The sequence below is a fragment of the Bombina bombina genome, chromosome 6, assembly GCF_027579735.1.
Source record: "Bombina bombina isolate aBomBom1 chromosome 6, aBomBom1.pri, whole genome shotgun sequence".
NCBI classification, from domain to species: Eukaryota; Metazoa; Chordata; class Amphibia; order Anura; family Bombinatoridae; genus Bombina; species Bombina bombina.
The window spans coordinates 624,675,799-624,696,024 of record NC_069504.1 but is presented as its reverse complement, the minus strand read 5'-3'; positions in this window follow the sequence as shown (position 1 = coordinate 624,696,024).

Here is a 20,226-nt window from a genome sequence, read left to right as displayed (position 1 = left end):
GCCTCCACCTACATAATACCTATTAACCCCTATCCTGCCCCCCCCCCTATACCGCCGCCACCTATAATAAATTTATTAACCCCTATCCTGCCAATCCTGTACCCCGCCGCAACTAAATAAATTGTTTAACCCCTAAACCGCCGCTCCCAGACTCCGCCGCCACCTATATTAAACTTATTAACCCCTAATCTGCCCCCCTACACCGTCGCCACCTATAATAAATTTATTAACCCCTATCCTGCCCCCCTATACCGCTGCCATCTATATTAAACTAATTAACCCCTAAACCTAAGTCTAACACTAACCATAACACCCCCCTAACTTAAATATTATTTTAATAAATCTAAATAAAAATTACTCTTATTAACTAAATAAATCCTATTTAAAACGAAATACTTACCTATAAAATAAACCCTAATATAGCTACAATATAACTAATAATTATATTGTAGCTATTTTAGGATTTATTTTTATTTTACAGGCAAATTTAAATTTATTTTAACTAGGTACAATAGCTATTAAATAGTTATTAACTATTTAATAGCTACCTAGTTAAATTAATTACCAATTTACCTGTAAAATAAATCCTAACCTAAGTTACAATTACTCCTAACACTACACTATCATTAAATAAATTATTCCTATTTAAAACTAAATACTTACCTGTAAAATAAACCCTAAGCTAGCTACAATGTAATTAATAATTACATTGTAGCTATCTTAGGATTTATATTTATTTTACAGGCAACTTTGTATTTATTTTAACTAGGTACAATAGTTATTAAATAGTTATTAACTATTTAATAACCACCTAGCTAAAAGAAATACAAAATTACCTATAAAATAAATCCTAACCTAAGTTACAATTAAACCTAACACTACACTATCATTAAATTATTTAAATTAATTAACTGCAAGTAGCTACAATTAAATACAATTAAATAAACTAACTAAAGTACAAAAAACCCCCACTAAATTACAGAAAATAAAAAAGATTACAAGAATTTTAAACTAATTACACCTAATCTAAGCCCCCTAATAAAAAATAAAAAATAAAAGTCCCTACCCTATACTACATTACAAAGTAACCAGCTCTTTTACCAGCGCTTAAAAGGGCTTTTTGCGGGTCATGCCCCAAAGTAATCAGCTCTTTTGCCTGTAAAAAAAAATACAACCCCCCCAACATTAAAACCCACCACCCACATACCCCTACTCTAACCCACCCAAACCCCCTTTAAATAAACCTAACACTACCCCCCTGAAGATCTCCCTACCTTGAGTTGTGTTCACCCAGCCGGGCCAAAGTCATCATCCAAGGGGCGCTGAAGATGTCTTCCATCCGATAGAAGTCTTCATCCAAGGGGTGCTGAAGAGGTCTTCCATCCGATAGAAGTCTTCATCCAAGGGGCACTGAAGAGGTCTTCCATACGATAGAAGTCTTCATCCAGGCGGCGTCTTCAATCTTCATCCATCCAGAGCGGAGCCATCTTCAAAGCAGCCGATGCGGATCCATCCTCTTCAACCGATGCCTACTCGCCGAATGAATATTCCTTTAAGTGACGTCATCCAAGATGGCGTCCCTCGAATTCCGATTGGCTGATAAGATTTTATCAGCCAATCGGAATTAAGGTAGGAAAAATCTGATTGGCTGATTCAATCAGCCAATCAGATTGAAGTTCAATCCGATTGGCTGATCCAATCAGCCAATCAGATTGAGCTCGCATTCTATTGGCTGTTCCGATCAGCCAATAGAATGCGAGCTCAATCTGATTGGCTGATTGAATCAGCCAATCAGATTTTTCCTACCTTAATTCCAATTGGCTGATAGAATCCTATTAGTCAATCGGAATTCGAGGGACGCCATTTTGGATGACGTCACTTAAAGGAATATTCATTCGGCGAGTAGGCGTCGGTTGAAGAGGATGGATCCGCGTCGGCTGCTTTGAAGATGGCTCTGCTCCTCTCCGGATGGATAAAAATTGAAGACGCCGCCTGGATGAAGACTTCTATAGGATGGAAGACCTCTTCAGTGCCCCTTGGATGAAGACTTCTATCGGGTGGAAGACATCTTCAGCGCCCCTTGGATGATGACTTCGGCCCAGCTGGGTGAACACGACTCAAGGTAGGGAGATCTTCAGGGGGGTAGTGTTAGGTTTATTTAAGGGGGTTTGGGTGGGTTAGAGTAGGGGTATGTGGGTGGTGGGTTTTAATGTGGGGGGGGGTTTACAGGCAAAAGAGCTGACTACTTTGGGGCATGCCCCACAAAAAGTAATTTTAAGGGCTGGTAAAAGAGCTGGTTACTTTGTAATGTAGTATAGGGTAGGGACTTTTATTATTTATTTTTTTATTTATTTTATTAGGGGGCTTAGATTAGGTGTAACTAGTTTAAAATTCTTGTAAGCTTTTTTTATTTTCTGTAATTTAGTGTTTTTTTTTTTTGTTAGTTTATTTAATTGTATTTAATTGTAGCTACTTGTAGTTAATTAATTTAATTTATTTAATGATAGTGTAGTGTAAGGTGTAATTGTAACTTAGGTTAGTTTTTATTTTACAGGTAAATTTGTCTTTATTTTATCTAGGTAGCTATTAAATAGTTAACTATTTAATAGCTATTGTACCTAGTTAAAATAAATTTAAATTTGCCTGTAAAATAAAAATAAATCCTAAAATAGCTACAATATAATTATTAGTTATATTGTAGCTATCTTAGGGTTTATTTTATAGGTAAGTATTTCGTTTTAAATAGGATTTATTTAGTTAATAAGAGTAATTTTTATTTAGATTTATTAAAATAATATTTAAGTTAGGGGGGTGTTATGGTTAGTGTTAGACTTAGGTTTGGGGGTTAATTAGTTTAATATAGATGACGGCGGTATAGGGGGGCAAGATAGGGGTTAATAAATTTATTATAGGTGGCGACGGTGTAGGGGGGGGCAGATTAGGGGTTAATAAGTTTCATATATGTGGCGGCGGGGTCCGGGAGCGGCGATTTAGGGGTTAAACAATTTATTTAGTTGCGGCAGGGTACAGGATTGGCAGGATAGGGGTTAATAAATTTATTATAGGTGGCGGCGGTATAGGGGGGCAGGATAGGGGTTAATAGGTATTATGTAGGTGGCGGCGGGGCTCCGGGAGCGGCGGTTTAGGGGTTAACATATTTATTATAGTTGGACGGGGTCCGGGAGCAGCGGTTTAGGGGTTAATACGTTTATTAGAGTGGTGGTGGGCTCTGGGAACGCCGGTTTAGGGGTTAATAAGTTTATTAGAGTAGCGGTGGGCTCTGGGAGTGGCGGTTTAGGGGTTAATAAGTTTATTAGAGTCGCGGTGGGCTCCGGGAGCGGCGGTTTAGGAGTTAACGTGTTTAATATAGGTGGTGGCGGTGTAGGGGGCAGATTAGGGGTGTTTAGACTCGGGGTACATGTTAGGGTGTTAGGTGTAGACAGCTCCCATAGGAATCAATGGAATGTCGGGCAGCAGCGAACATGAACTTTCGCTATGGTCAGACTCCCATTGATTACTATGGGATCCGCCGCCTCCAGGACGGCAGATTGAAAACCAGGTACGCGGGCCGGAAAAGTGCCGAGCATACCTGCTAGTTACTTGATAACTTCCAAAAGAAGTCAGATTGTGCCGAACTTGCGTTCGGAACATCTGGAGTGACGTAAGAATCGATCTGTGTCAGACTGAGTCTGGCGGATCGTAGCTTACGTCACAAAATTCTACTTTTGCCGGTCTGTAGGGCTTGATAACTTAGGCGAATCAGCCTCGCCACAAATACGCTGCGGAATTCCAGCGTATTTGAAGTTGACGGCTTGATAACTAGAGGCCAGAGAGTGCTATTATTTAATGGACTGTATTGTGACTTTTCTGTACCCTGGTACTGAAGAAATTTTAGCATGTGGGAGTACGCTGACCAAAGCATTATATATATATATATTTTTTATATATATATATATATATATATATATATATATATATATATATATATATATATAGGGCTCCATGTACTAAGCTGTCTGCGAGGTCTTCGTCACTATTTCCGTCTAAATTTCTGCGTGCGGATCAATAACCGTATGTACTATCCCACGAATCCATTGAAAACCTTATATTAACAAACGTTGAGCGAACTTGCCCGCAAATCTTGAATTCTCGTCTTTTTTGTAGCTAGAAAATACTCGCTGGACATAAATCTCGCACAAAACAGTAATTACTAAACTATCTATTTATACGCTCGTGAATTTATCCGCACCTACCTCATTAAAAATCCCTCGCCAGCTAATAGGTGGCGAGCACCATAATAAACAATAGGGTCTATCAGATCAACTCCTACAACTGATTTAAAAGAGGTGTACAATTGAATGGTTACTCACTTTTGATCCTGTTAGCCATTATGGAGACACTTCTTCAACTTTATATTATTCGTCTGATGCAAATGAGGGGTAGAAGGCAAATTCGTCAACCTGATGCCCCAAATCCGGTTCAAAGAAGGCGATTACGAGTACAGCGGGTATTCCTTCCTCGGGTTCCTTTAGATGCCCTTTCCGATCGAGAGGTTATTCAAAGGTTCCGTCTGGATCGACATTCAATATTGTCTTTATATGCTCGAATAGCACATTTTCTAGAGCCTGTGACGGCTCGTTCAAGGGCCATTCCCGGAATACTCAAGTTTCTTGCTGCCTTGCACTTTTTTGCCACCGGATCATTTCAGGCAGTGTCCAGCATCATCATTGGTTTCAGTCAGTCTGCCTTTTCTCGTCATCTTTCCAAAGTTATCGATGCACTCATGCATATATTCCCCGAATATGTTTGTCTACCATCTACCACAGAAGAGTGGCAATCGATAAAGTCGCAATTCTACAGTGTGGCTGGAATGCCAAATGTTCTTGGGGCAATAGACTGTACCCATATTGCAGTTCGACCGCCACGGTTACGGGAGGAGATTTACCGCAACCAAAAGTCCTGCCATTCCTTGAATGTACAGATGGTTTGTGACCCCAAAATGAGAATAATCAGCGTGAGATCAAATTACCCTGGCTCCTGCCATGACGCTTATATCCTGCGGCAGACTGGACTGTACCAAAAATTTGAGAATGGGGAAATGCCAGAGGGATGGTTATTAGGTAAGCTTGAATTGAACTCAAAAAAATTTTTTTAAGGATTTTTAAAGAGCATGTAATTTTAAACGACTTTCAAATTGACTTTTTATTCTTTTTATATCACTTGCTGAAAATCATATCTAGATATATGCTCAATAGCTGCTGATTGATTGCTGCACCTAGAGGCCTTGTGTGATTGGCTCACACATGTGCATTGCTATTTTTCAACAAAGGATATATAAATAAATTAAAAAAAAACACATTATATAATTAAATTTTTAATTTGTTACTATAAATTTATACTAATTTGACACTAGCCTCAATAACTAATAAAAATTATTTTGTCTTTTTGGAATGACTTACATCAATATTTTTTTTTTTAATTACAGGGGATGCCGGTTACCCTTGCTATGAATGGCTTCTGACACCCTATAATAACCCCCAACTCCGGAAACATATTCGTTTTAATGAAGCACACAAGAGCACAAGGGGTGTCATTGAAAGGACTTATGGATTGTTGAAAATGAGGTTCCGATGTCTGGACAGATCTGGTGGTGCAATGCAGTATTCTACAGAAAAAGTAGCAAGAATCATCTTAGTTTGCTGTGTCTTGCATAATATTGCCACCAAAAGAGGATGCCCCATTGATGACGATATTGCCATGCCTTTTAATGACTTTCCAGAAGAAATTTTCAGAGAAAACACAAATAGACGTGGCATGGCCACAAGGGATATGGTTTCTAACCAATATTTTGACGATTGATCTTTCTCGACCAATTTTTTCCTCTTCCTCTGTAAATTGTGTTCTGCAGTTATGTGTTATTTTTTTTTCAAATAAAATTTGTGTGCAACATCATCATATTGTTATTTCTTTGTAGCCCTTTTTCTAAACAAACCTTATTTGCATTGGTCACACCCAAAAAATACATGAAACAGATTTTTTTTAATGAAAATAATATAGCAATTTATTTTAAGTTCAAAAGGCAACAAGAATAAGAATTATAACTATTTCTATCCTAATACAACTAATATATTTACATAACTAAAAAAGTACAACATTTATCTATTCAAAAGGTTACATATTAGACTTACTATTCTACATTTAACCAGTGATTTTGTTACATAGTAATTGTATCAAATATAAATGAATCACAAAATTTGAGAATATATATATTAGTAGTGTTATCTGTGGTCAATAACCTAGGATATAGTGATGTACTAAAAAACCAATTATCCATGACGATATATTTATATCGTCATTGTTCATTCCTCATGCAAAATTTATCGTTCCAACAGAAATTTAATATAATTCTTGTTATTAATGGTTAGTCGGATCAACAATATTATTCATGTTACATTGTATTAGAAAAATAAAGATTCAACAAAAAATAATGCTACATTGTAAAAATAGTCATGCGTCAATTTGATTGACAAGTATAGTTGTGACGTCAGCAGGACAGTCGTGATCATATTATATACGAAATGATAAGAAGGATGTATAGAGTATCAAAGATAAAAAGGACAAGACGTCAATGCCTAAGAAAGTACAGCGATTTGAGGCGTAGGGAAACTAAGTATTACAATTCAATTAAACGACTAATAAGAAACTGTAAGTATAAATGTTTAGTGTTACTGATAGTAAGTTTCAATTGTAAACGTTATTGATAGTAAGTCCAATAACTGCGTCATCTTTTACCTTTCACTATTGATTTATTTGCAATAATAGTAGGAACAAGGGACAACACATTTGACTTTCAGTATTCTGTTAAAACTTTTCTATCTGAACATTGAAAGACAAAAATTATGTTCATTGTTCCTTTAGCTTTAATAGACTGTTATTTAATTTTTCGCACCTTGTTTATAGTATCTTATTTTTTTTCTAAAGGTATTCACCTTTAAGTAAGCTATATACTTGTTGATTAAACTAGAATGTACTGTCTAATAAGCATTAAATTAATAATATTGACATCAAGATATCTCAAAATCCAATTTTACATTGATAATAGCATTCGATAATCGATTTAATCATATATTTTTAGTATTATTAATCAAGAAAATGTTTGTTTTTAGTATACCTTCAACTTGCATATATGAAATGAAAATTAACATCTATTAATCATTACAACTATAAAAATAAAGTCAATTTTTACAAACAGATATGAAAAAATCAAAATCAAAAACTCAAAAAATTCCATGTTAGGGGGGGGCGGAGTTAGCCCTGAGCCTGAGCGGTCGCATATCACCTTAGCTCCGGCTATCCACTGTCAATATATTTACATTTGGCCGCTCAGCTAGGGCTACTTCTTACTTACAAAGCACCTACTAGTTCAGGTACTTCAAGTGGGAACTCTGAAGTGCGGAGGACATTGTGGGGCAAGCACTCACACAAGATTTGGCGGCGCTACCTAGTGAGGCCTTTGGAGTGAGGCCATTTTTTCCACTACATGAGGCGCAGAGAAGTAAGACGCTGAGAAGACCTTTCTGAGGGCACTGCACCTATTACTTTGCGAGTGTCTGTAGTCGCTATGGGAACTACTTTATATCTTCTGGACGCCATCAGGGATCTCCTTCGAGAATACCAACTTACCTTTTCAGAGTCTCTGAAATCCGCTTTTGCCCCGCTTGCTGCAGACAGTTCGTTGGACTCTCCAGTGAAGCCGGGTGATGCGCTATCACACAGCCTAACTCAAGATGACAATATATTACAGAGCGGGAACTTACCCTCCACTAAAGTGCCGGGACACTTCTACCTGGCATCGGATGCTTATGAGAATCAGAAGGGGGAGCGGAATCCCTATATTCACACACAACCTCTACAGAACCCCATGATACTGACCAAAAGCAAAGTACATAGCGAGGACGCTAATTACCATCGGAATACTCCTCACATGGGTCTTAAAATGGTGTCAATGCTGGATCAACTTTCCCTCCGGCATACGCAACCTCCCCAGATTCAGGTAACCCAGCGCACGCACACTGTCCCACGGATGGATTCCTGTTGCGCCCCATTAAGTGACCGAGCCTGTTCTGCTAATATTATCTGGGACTGGAGACTTGGGAGACTTACTGATGCTGAGCCCATAACTGGAGTGGGGTAAAGTGATCCTGTCTGTTATTTTGATCGTAGAGTCAAACCTGGACTGGTACTTCTCTGTTTAAGATCTGGACCCTCTTCCATTATTGCAATGTACTGAACAGACCCAAAGTATATAAGATCAGCTTGTCTTATTTACTATTTAAATAGGAGCTCAAAACTGAGATCGCTGTCCATGCTGTTCCTTTATGACGATCTCTCTATCTGAGCTCTCTCTGGACAGCCACACAACACTACTGTACAGATAGCAGGAGCTGGTTACCTTTATGTGGTTCTGAGTAGCTGGGAATAGTGATATACTTCTTGTGAACGCTGTATTTTGCCACTATGGAGACTTTGATAAAGCACATGCAGGTATTCTGGTTTAGAGTTCAACCTGCCCTTTATAAAACTGCTGATCCACTTGATATAACTCACCTAATCTTGAAAAAAACATTTTTCTCTACTGGACTCTGTGCCAACATTTGATGGCCCTGGTTTTTAGAATGATTCTGCTCTATCAGTTAATATTGTTGTTTACAATGTGCTTATAGTTGTTTTACATGTTTGTTAATAGTTAAAAAAACTACCTTACATTGTTCTTAAGAGATACATTATACAGCTGACTACTCTCAGCCTGACCCCGTATTATATTTATGCATGGTTTATCCAACCATAGTTAATCTTTTCTGAATGAAAATACTGATATGGGGCTTAAATCAACCACAAATAGTGACACTGTGAAGATATGTACTCTGTCTACTACTAGACAACTTAAAGCACCCTTTTAGTACTTGATCATAGTTGGAAAATGTTGTAACCTCTATATGCAATTGCATCATAACACCTATAGTACCCATGATAAGAGTGAAGTGACCCTATTGCCAGAGTATCTCACCACATCACAATATCCTGCATATGAATGAGCCTATAGCACTACTTTACTATTTTAACAATGTTCTATGTCATTGTTTGTTGATATACTCCAACTGTTATATTTATCACATCAATCTATACCACTAGTTAACGCAGGACTTATTAAGACTACCCAATGCTGTTTTCTGACGATGAGAGAATTGGGTGCAGCATTTTGGGATATCTCTACAATTTATTTTGTGACTCTGTTTTCCATGTTACCTCTGTTTGCTACTGTGTGCTTTATAGAATGCTTAAACATTATTTGCTTGTTGTATAACATCTTTTATAAGACCCAATATTTGCCAGGATCTTACAGCTAGAATTTTATACTCACTTCTACTATATATTACAGAGCCCCCACGGGGAAATAATATAAATGCTCAGAACATATTGATAACATCTACCATGGGCTTAGGCTTGATACACATACCAAGTGCAGTACCCATGATTCAGGCATAGTAGCTCCAAATGATCTACCCTGCTGAAATATAACGCAATATGTAATGTAAGCGACAATCTAAAATGTGGAGATGATGAACCCCTATCCCTGACTCTAACTGCTCCCATCTGGCCTTCATTTATACAACATAGTTGAGAAATAGGGAAGACGGATCAAACTTGGACTGAGCTGGGCACGACCTCACTGGATAATAGAGATCCTACATTTGTGCTGAATAATGGAACTTTGTGTATGATGCTGCAGGGCATAGGGCCCATGTCCTGTGGCAGATTTATACTATATCTCCCCGCATGTTTCCCCACCTACGTAACTGGGCATTGCTCTTCTAAACTTCCTATACATGTCTGAGAAGTCATGCCCAATTGTTTTATTTGAGAGAGTCCCAGCTCTCTGTGTTTTAGTATGTTTACTGATACAAGTTCCTGTCTTGACCTACAGTCAAAGCAAATAATATACAGAGGACTGCCTACATATCTGAATGGCCCACCTATCTGTTAAACTGCCCAGCACACTGCTAGGATATAAGCTCTTATTTACATAAAACAATGCTCTCTGCTTACCTAGTGGAGTTTATCAGTTAATTAATATTAGTTGGTCTACTGATGGATAGATTTTTCCCACTGCCATACTGCTATTGGTTGTTAATCACTTTTTCTTCTATATTCTTGACCTGAGTCTACTTTTTGGGGCTTCACATTACCAATAATTTGGGTGCTGATACAATGTCCCTTGGATCACCGCAGAGTAATGCTATATATTTGATATCCTGGGGACCCATTGATAATTATGTATTGTATACCCTATATTGTGCAAAGTATATGTAGAACGAACATCTTTGTTTCTGCAGCTACTGGGCGTATAATCCTTTTTATTGGCTGCACTCACTGGTTATACTCTGGGACCTCCTAAATATTGGTTCATTATGTAATGTATCTGTATAATATGTACAGGGGAACAGCAGACTCTCTTCTTATCTACTTATTTGCCTATGTTAGACATTTAATCTTGTATGACCCTTATAACAGTTATCTAGAATGTAAGAAAAAAGCCTTAGTGGGGGCTGGTCCTACACTGGGGCTATTTCAACTAGTCTCCCTCTTCATAATATTATGAATGAGCTACTCAACCGGTGCCAGGCTCAATGCCTGAAACATCTAGGCCTCTTTATGCAGAGTAAGCCACTGACTCATCTTTCAATTAGCCCATTCCCATATGTCCTTTGATAACCTAGATGCTCGTTAAACTCTTAGAATAGCTATGGTGCTTTGTTTATATATTTTGTTTACCACACTCAAATTAATGCCCCCCCCCCCCCCACAATGCACCTCCTATACCAGGAGGGTTAACTACGCGGTTTCTCTAACCAATACCGCACCCTAAATTCCTTTTTATTACTATATCTTGCAATACAAAATATTAGTGACATTACTTTTCCCCCCAAGCCTAGCAAGATTAGATTGCCTAGCATTATTATCTTTTTTCACAAACCGAAGAAAAATAGCATTACAGAAAAATAACCTTTAAAATCCGAGGTCATAATGATGAGATCCAAGAGTGGTCTCTCTTTTTCCTTTTACCTTCCCTCACTTACAGTTATTTCCCTTACGCTTGGTCCATGAAGGACCTCTAGTGTGGATTAGAGAAGGTTCCCCTTTATATAGGCATTGCATACTAACTTTGTTGTTTTGTTTATGTTTTATTATGTAACACTTTCAGAAAGCATACTGTATGCCAATTTTGTTATATACCTCTGTTGTTTGTATGCCTATTTTGAGTACCTCAATAAAAACTGTTTAAAAAAAAATTCCACGTTATTTACAAGAAATAAGGATTGAAACGCCAAATAGTGGGATCACTTCACCACCCCTTCCTTTGACACTTATGGACATACCAATGACTCCCAAAAATAACAGAGCAGTGAAAAAAATGGCTGTCAACACTCAAAAAGGTACATAACGATAGAACAGTGTTAACAAGGTTTTATAAATTGTAAATAAAATAACTAATAATTAAAAAAAAATTATGTTTAATAATCTAATGCACATTTAGATATCCCTGGATGTTCTTATGAAGAAATTCCATCCGTTGAAAAAGAACATCATTATTATTTTGATCTTGAGGTCGATGAGCCATGCCCAAAAGATGATGATACTAATCTTGGAAGAGGTATTAGAATCTTTGTTTTTTAGGGAAGTGAAATATTGAAAAAATAATGTAATATTAAATTTCATTTTTTATATATTTATAAAAAGGTCAATCTTTGGACAAAGTGGTACAAGTGGAAATAGAATTGGATGGCATGGTATACCCAACAAGTAATGATATTGGACAAAACATGGTTCCTCCTAAAAAAAATCTGATAGACAAAGGTATTTTATTTAGTTACCTTTGGCAAAAATCGAATAATTGTAAAAACAATAAATTAAAAAGTTAAAATTTTATTTATTTATTTTACTTTAGCCTCTGGTTCAAGCGATGTTTTACACATTAGAGGAAAAAATTGTGCAGACAGAAAATTATATGGATATCATACCTCCCAAAGAAAATGAAGGTATATACAGATATCAATATATTATTTATATTTTGTTATGTGATTAATATGTAAATTCAATTTATTTTTATTTATTTTAAGGTATAGAAGTTTTTGAAGAAAAAATCGATGAAAGCACACAAACTTTTTTGGATGGCAAAAACTGGCAAAAATTAGGTCTACAATGGGAATGTTGATGGAGCAAGTTGATTTTTTGTACAAGAAATATGGCATTTAGTTTTTTTTTTTAAATAAATCTTTTAAAGCACTTTCTATATTTTGTTTTGAAAAAAAAATTTACACATTTTGAAACATCCAAAAAATAAGGGATGATGATTGTTTGGTATAAAAATCGATTTTTTTTTTTTTGTTTTTTTACCATTTCATATAAAAAAAAAAATTTGTAAGCAATAAAAAAAAATTTCAATGAAAAAAAAATTTGATTCATTCTTTTTATTTAAATTTTAATAAAACACCAAAAATTATTTGTAAAAATATTAGTGGAACTCGAAAATAGAAATATATTTTGAACAAAAATATAAAATAAATTAAAAAGTGCAACATCAAAAACAGTATAAACTTAAGTTATTAATACAATTAATAAAGATGTATATCACTACTGTCCTGGCCTATTGGGTTCAGAAGGACCCTGTCTTTCTCGAATGATGGACAGGAGAGAATTCATTGTTTGTTCTGCGAGGCGTAATGAACGGTTTATCTGTTCGTTGTGCTCCTCGTCCATTCGCCTCTGCCAATCAAACCTCTCTCTGTCTAACTGCAATTGTCTTTCTGCTGATGATGTACTTCGGTCCAGGTGTGCGATTATAACATTCTGTAACTCTCTATGATCCACCCTATATTGTCTAGCAAGAGAGATCATTTCATTGAGACAGAAATCATCCACTTCTTCAATTTCATTGTTGCCAATTACCACTGGTCTTTCATTAGATTGTGGTTCTGCTGGCTGTACATTTCCTTGAATTGTTGGTTCTTGTACTTCGGATTCATCAGGGACAGGTTGATGGATCTCCATTGGTTGTGCATCCATGATATCATCCAAAAATTCTGGGGTCTCACTTCCATGATCCCTGGATTGAAGTTCCTCCTCCTCAGGTCTTTCTGGTTGTACAGCAACCAGGTTTAAGATTACCTCCCTCGATGACTCTTCTGTATCTGTGATAATTAAAAAGAAAAAAATAAATATATATGAATATATTAAGATATTAATATATATATAAATATAATGTATATATATATAAATATATATATATTAAAAAAAATAACCAAAAATATATATATATATATATCAATAAACAATATTTTAAATTCCTTTTTTAACGATTTTTTTTCATAAAAAACTAAACTACTAAATAAATATTTAGTAGCAGCTGTCAGGATGTACTATGGAAAAAAGGCAGCACTCACTGGTCATTTGTAACTAAAATTCAGCTGTTCATAACACAAAATTAAATAATCTTTCATGTTTTTTTTTTTTTAGAAAATTAAATGAAGCTTTTGTATTATTAAATGCTCATTTTAATTTCAAATGACGAGTGATTGATGCCTTTTTATGATCTAAAATTGTAAATATATCTATCTATATATATAAATGTGTATATATATATATATAGATAGATAGCGATATATATATTTTAATTTATATAAATATATATCTTTATATCTCAAAAAATTAAAATATATTTGAAGATGTTGCTATCTTGATATTTATGTATAAGAAGAAAAAAAAAAAAAAGTAATGTATTAATAGTACAGATTCTCACCATCAAACAACCGTGGAGAACTTCCCGTCATGGTCCGAAAAAGATGTCCAAGGTCAGCTATGATAAAAAAAAAAATATATATATATATTAACATAAAATTTCTTTAGTGAAAAATCCAAAATAAAAAAATAAAAATAAATCAATGTTATCTATATGGCCTAAGTGAGCAAACACTACCACGCTTTTAAAAGAAAACAAAAAAAAATGGAATTCAAGTAATTAGATTTTTTGAGAGAAAGCGAATTTCGGTTAGCTTTGACTAGTATGACCAGTGGAGAATGGAAAAAATGAAAATATATTGTTTACCTGTACCTCTACCAACACTTGTTTCAGGGGTGCTGGTCCTGATATCTGGAAGTGTATCAGCTGATAAAAAGGTATGGCTAGCAGATGATGTGCTTCGTATCGATTGTCCAGTAAGGACACCACCACTTGTCATCGACGTCCCAGAGGAGGTTGATGGAATGGCTGAAGCAGGGTCATCACCACCCCTAGCTGTCACGGATTGTGGTTGAGCTGTTAAGAGATAAATAAAATTAATCGTTATTCATGTTTAGATCCATAGAAGATTAATAAACAACTGATATTTTAAATTTTAAATAGTGGTTATTGAAAGGGACAGTGTAGCACACACAATAGTATCCAGGTTGAACAATTTGAATGTAAATATTAAAAAAGTAAATATCTACAGACTAACCAATGTTTAATATTAAACAAACATTAATTCAAATTTGATTCAAGGACATTAAAAAATTTTGTAGACACTCAAGGTTGTTTGTATTGAAACTGTTTTGTAAAGCTTGTTTCTATTATTTAAAAATTGTTGAGTACTTTGTTTGACATAAAACAATAGTCCTGTGTTTATGTAATCTTTCATTCTATTCATTATTCATTCTATTCTATTCATTAATTCTATTCATTCATTGTATTATGTATCAACAAGCTGTTATAAGTGTTATTTGAACTTGTCATTTAATTACCTTGTTAACAATTAACTGTAAACGAAAAAGAGTCGTCTGCTCATTTGCTAATTAAATGACAAGTTCAAAGACTACTTATAACAGCTTGTTGATACATAATAAAATAGTTGAATGAATGAATAGAATGAATAGAATGAAAGAATAATGAATAGAATGAAAGATTACATAAACACAGGACTATTGTTTTATGTGAAACCAACTATTCAAGATTTTTAAAATAATAGCATTTAAACACTCATTAATCCGCTGAAAAAACAATATCTTGATAATATTGTTATCTATGTACGACCCACAGAAAAAGTGGGTGTGTATATTCATTTATAAGTGTATTTTAGAAGTCAGTGTTTCTACATGTATAATTTTAAGCTAATAATTGTGAGTATCTGCATGTATAACAGTGTATCTTCATTTATTGAGAACATCGGCATGTATAGTGTGTGTGTGTATATGCATGAAATAAATATACACTAATGTTGGGAGTGTGTATCTGCATGTGTAAGTGTATAATATTAGTGTGTGTGTATCTGCATGTATAAGTGTATATGTTTTTGTCTGTATACATGCTTGTCTAATGTATACTGTAACGTTTGTTTTTGGGAATTTGTAGGTTTATACTATGCAGGTGTATATGCATTTTATTATCATTTTAAAAAATATATTATTAAAACTAAAATTTGTCTACAAAAATATAGCACTGTATTTGCAAACGATCGTTGAATACAGAGCTCACATAGCAATAACATTGTTTGGCGCAGCTTTTGATTTGATGAATAGGGACATTAAACCACAAAAGATTTGTTCATCAGTCAGAAAGAAAATAAGATTTTAAAATAGATCGAAATTTACTTCCATTAAAGGCGTCTATTTTCAATTAGCTAGTAAGCAGTTCTAAATATGCTTTTCATCAAAGGATATCAAGAAGTAAATTAAATAAGAATTGTTATATTTAAAGCGATACAAAAATAAAGCAGTAATAGGACTATATTCTGCATAATCAAAATTGGCGCCAATAAATATTGATTTTCCAAAATATAATTAAATGTTAAATATTTTTATAAACCGACTCCACTGGAAAATTACAATATGATCATCAGTCAATTTAAAAAATAGTAATTATATTAATGTTTTAAATCTTCGGTCGCTATCACAATCATCTGTGATCATGAATATTACAATACATACGTTATTGGTTAAGCTATACAAAAATCTAGCAGTAATCTGCATTGATTTAACGTAATCAAAATTGACACACCAAAAAATTGATTTGACAAAATATCTTTACAAGATAGATATTTGTATAAACCAACTCTAATGGATAATTACAATATGATCAACATTCAATTTAAATAATAGTAATTCGATAAATGTTTTACCTCTTAGGTCGCTATCACAATCATCTGTGATCCCGACGATTACTTCTGGGCCTAGACGCTGCACCAGTCTCTGCTCGTAATCATTAAGATCAGCGACATAAGCTGTTCCACCTCCGGTAGCACGAGTTGAATTTTTTTCTTTTGCCAATTTGGCTTTTGCAAATCGTTTGATGTCGTTGTACCGTTTTTTTATTTGGTCAACGTCCTTTTTCCCAGGTCCCTGAGCACTGACAGCATCACTTATCCGGGTCTGCTCATGTGAAAAGTGGGGATTCTTCGATTTGGACTGTGAATCAGATCGAGAAGTAGCCATACTTAATTTATCGATAAGAATAACAGTCAGTAAAGCTTCAAGTTCTTGAAATATGCAGTCTGAAAAACTTTATTAAATCGAGTTTATATAGTGCTGCAATATGTTCCCGCGACAAAGCTGATGTTTCTGACACCTTGCAGTCACGTGGGACAAACATGACTGACAGGTTGTAAGCGATTAATAGTACATTCGCAAATAGCGAGGCGTCATATGTATGAATCATTCGCCAGTGCTCGATGCGGATTAGACGCGCCTTTTTTTTGGATAGTTTTTAGTACATATGGCGGGCGGGAAACATCTCGCTAGCTGCGAGTTAGAGCGAGTCGAGAAGACACGTTGTCGGCGAAAAAATTGATGCTTTAGTACATGGAGCCCATAGTGTTTTTGTTATATATGTATATATATGTGCCACAGCATTTAAATCGGGTTGAGGTCTGGCCTTTGACTGGGCTATTGCAACACCTTTTCTTTTTAAGCTATTATGTTGTAGATTTGCTGGTGTGCTTAAGATCATTGTCCTGTTGCATGACCCAATTTCTGCCAAGCTTTAGCCTCACATTTGACTCTAGAATATTTTGGTATACAGAGGAGTTCATGGTTGAGTCAATGACTGAGAAGTAGCCTGGTCATGTGGCTGCAAAACAAGCCCAAATCATCACCCCTCCACCACCGTGCTTGACAGTTGGTTTAAGGTGTTTGTGCTGATATTGCCAAACATCTCCACTTTTGTCTCATCTATCCAAATGACATTGTTGCAGAAATGTTGTGGTTTCTTCTGGCAAACCTTCCATACAAATCATACTTTTTCAGTCTTCTTCTAATTGTACTGTCATGAACGTTAACATTTAACATGCTAACTGAGGCTTGTAGAGTCTGACATGTAACTTTGCATTGCACGGTCTGACCTTGAGGTGAGTTTGCTGGGTGGTCCACTCTTGGGAAGATTGGCAACTGTCTTGAATGTTTTCCACTTGTGAATAATCTTTCTCACTGTAGAATGATGGACTTTAAATAGTTTGGAAATGGCCTTATAACCCTTCCCAGATTGATGGGCATCAACAATTGCGCCTCTAAGATCATTGCTGATGTCTTTCCTCCTCGACATTGTGTTAACAAACACCTGAATGCTCCAGACCAGCAAACTGCTAAAACTTTGGATGTTATAGAGGTGGTCACACTTGCTGATGATCAATTGATAAAGGACATTTGATTAGCATTATCTGACTGCTACTTAGCCTCTTAATTCCTAAGGAAGCAGTAAGGGTGTAATTAGTTTTTCCCACATGGCTTCTTTATTTTGGCTTTATTTTTGTTAAATAAATCATGACACAGTGTAATATGTTATGTGCTGTTGTTCATCTGAGGTTATATTTACCTAATTTTAATCCAAAATCTTTTTTTTTTAATTGAGAACAAGTCATAAGAATTACATGGTACAACATTACAATACTTAGACAACAGACTTATATGATTCATGTATAAATTTCCATCAAATCAAAATTTTCTCAACTTTTTAAATTTACAGTAAATATTTTCATGTTCGAACACGTGAGGGATATCTATTATCAAGTAGGTGCTGCAATACAATCGGATCAATTAAACGTTATTCTATGACAATTATGTGCACTTCCCATGGATAGTTATTATTTTTTTTTTATTTTTTTTTTAATAATCTTTATTAAGGTTTCAAAGAAGGCAAGCATACAAAAAAAATGTCAGTGAAAAGAAATACAAATAAAGTGTATAGTTACATTGCATGACATAACACAATCTTACAATGCACAATAATTGCCTTTAAAACTTTAAACCCACTAGACAATTTGATGAGTCATTCTAGAACTTTATAATGATGTATTGTGGATGAAGTTATAGTAGGTAAGTTTAGATAGATTGAAATCACTCGTGGATCTCAGATGAGAAACCTTGTTTTACTCTTTTATTTATTGTTGTTATGATTAACAAGCGAGGATAATCTTAGAGCCCTTATTCTATAACTCATTAGGCCTCTATTGGGCCAAGCTAAAATATAAACTCTAGGTAAGTAAGGAATACTATTTTAGTATGCGCAATTTGTATGAAATGTTGAAGGTTATATTAAGTAAATAATATTAAAATAAGAAGTTATGGAGGTGCGGCATTGGCAAGATAAGCCGCGTATTTAGCCTTCCTATCTTAGGAAGTACATTAAAATGGGGGGGGGGGGATAGGGAGGATGGAGGGAGGAGGTGAAAGGATGACAATGCTAGTCTGGGTACATGGGTAGGGCATAAAATCTGTGTTGAGATTAGCGAGGGCTCATGGGCTATTAAAGGGTAAATAGGGGTAGGTTATTTATATGATAGGTCAATACAATGTCCTGTATCAAGAAGCTTTGAGGGCTTAAAGTAATAGCTTCGGCATTAGGTAGTTATATGAAATATATACTGGGCAATCCTATAAGGTCCACGGAGGACACCAAGTTAATGATATGGTAGCCTGCTAGTTTAACCCGAATAAAATTGTGAAAGAAATGCGCCTTACCAAACTATACTCCACTCAACAAATCCCACAAATTCAGGGATGTAGTTTTGTCAAATAAAATATAGGAGCAAGGAGCTAAATATCAAGAGATTAGCGCAGATCCAGACTGAAGCTTGTGTGTGGAGCTGAATTTTTGCGGGTTATAGACTACAAGCTGCCCCGGCTGCTGGCAGCAATAAGTGGTAACTAAAAACAGAATCCAGACACCAAACATGTGTGTAAGATATAAAGATCAGCAATCATAAGAGCACCACGTAGGTTCAGTTTAGAGCATTATGAGTACCATTAAACAGTAGGGAGCCTTCAAAGATAAGAGAGTACGCATCTGTAACAGTTAATTCAAACACTAAAATATGTAAAACATGACCTGCCCACAGTAAATAGCAACTTATTTAGCAAATAACTCTAAACACGTATAACGTTTTCACCAAGCAGCAGTAATGTCATTATAGGCCCAAATGTTCAAATTGGTAGTAATAAATGTCTTGACTCTTCGAGAACTTGGCTACAGAATAAGAGAGAATCACAATGTCAAAGTCCAAGCATATGCAACTTTATACCTCCTGATTCTAAAGCCTGAGTTAAACTTTTGAGTCAGGCTTTTTCTCCTGATGGCTTAGCCGATACCCCTTCTGAGGCCACGGGCGTCATGCTGTATCTTTTGAGAACGCTCCGGTGTTGGCCACCCATCCGCACCATTAGGCAAATTGCAGGAATTCCGGCACAGCCGCAAATCACAGGCTTTGAGATCATCCGGCCCCACATTGACTTCTTCAGGCAAACCCAAAAGCTTGAAGGAGCACCAGTAAGGTAGTTGGTAGTGAGGAGCTGAATGTAGCCCCTGTGCCCACATCGAGTCTGTAGCGCATTGCAATGTGGTTATCTGTGATGCCGCTCCTAGAGTTTCATGCGGCGGATAGAGTTGCGAGCCACACAGTTCGGCATCTGATGTCCAAACCCCCTCTGGGATAGTGATCTCTCCTGCCGCAACCGTGTCACAGCAAGATAGATTGTGTGCCGGCCTAAGCTTTAAAGATGGCGGTAACCGGGATTCCATTACACTCGTTGTGTCATCACAGACCTCCTCGCAAACAGCTAGGACAGTTGAAGCGGCGGCATGGGCGCCAAGATCATTGAAGGATTCATCTATTGCATCCAAAAGAGTTTGGTGATGAAGCTCTA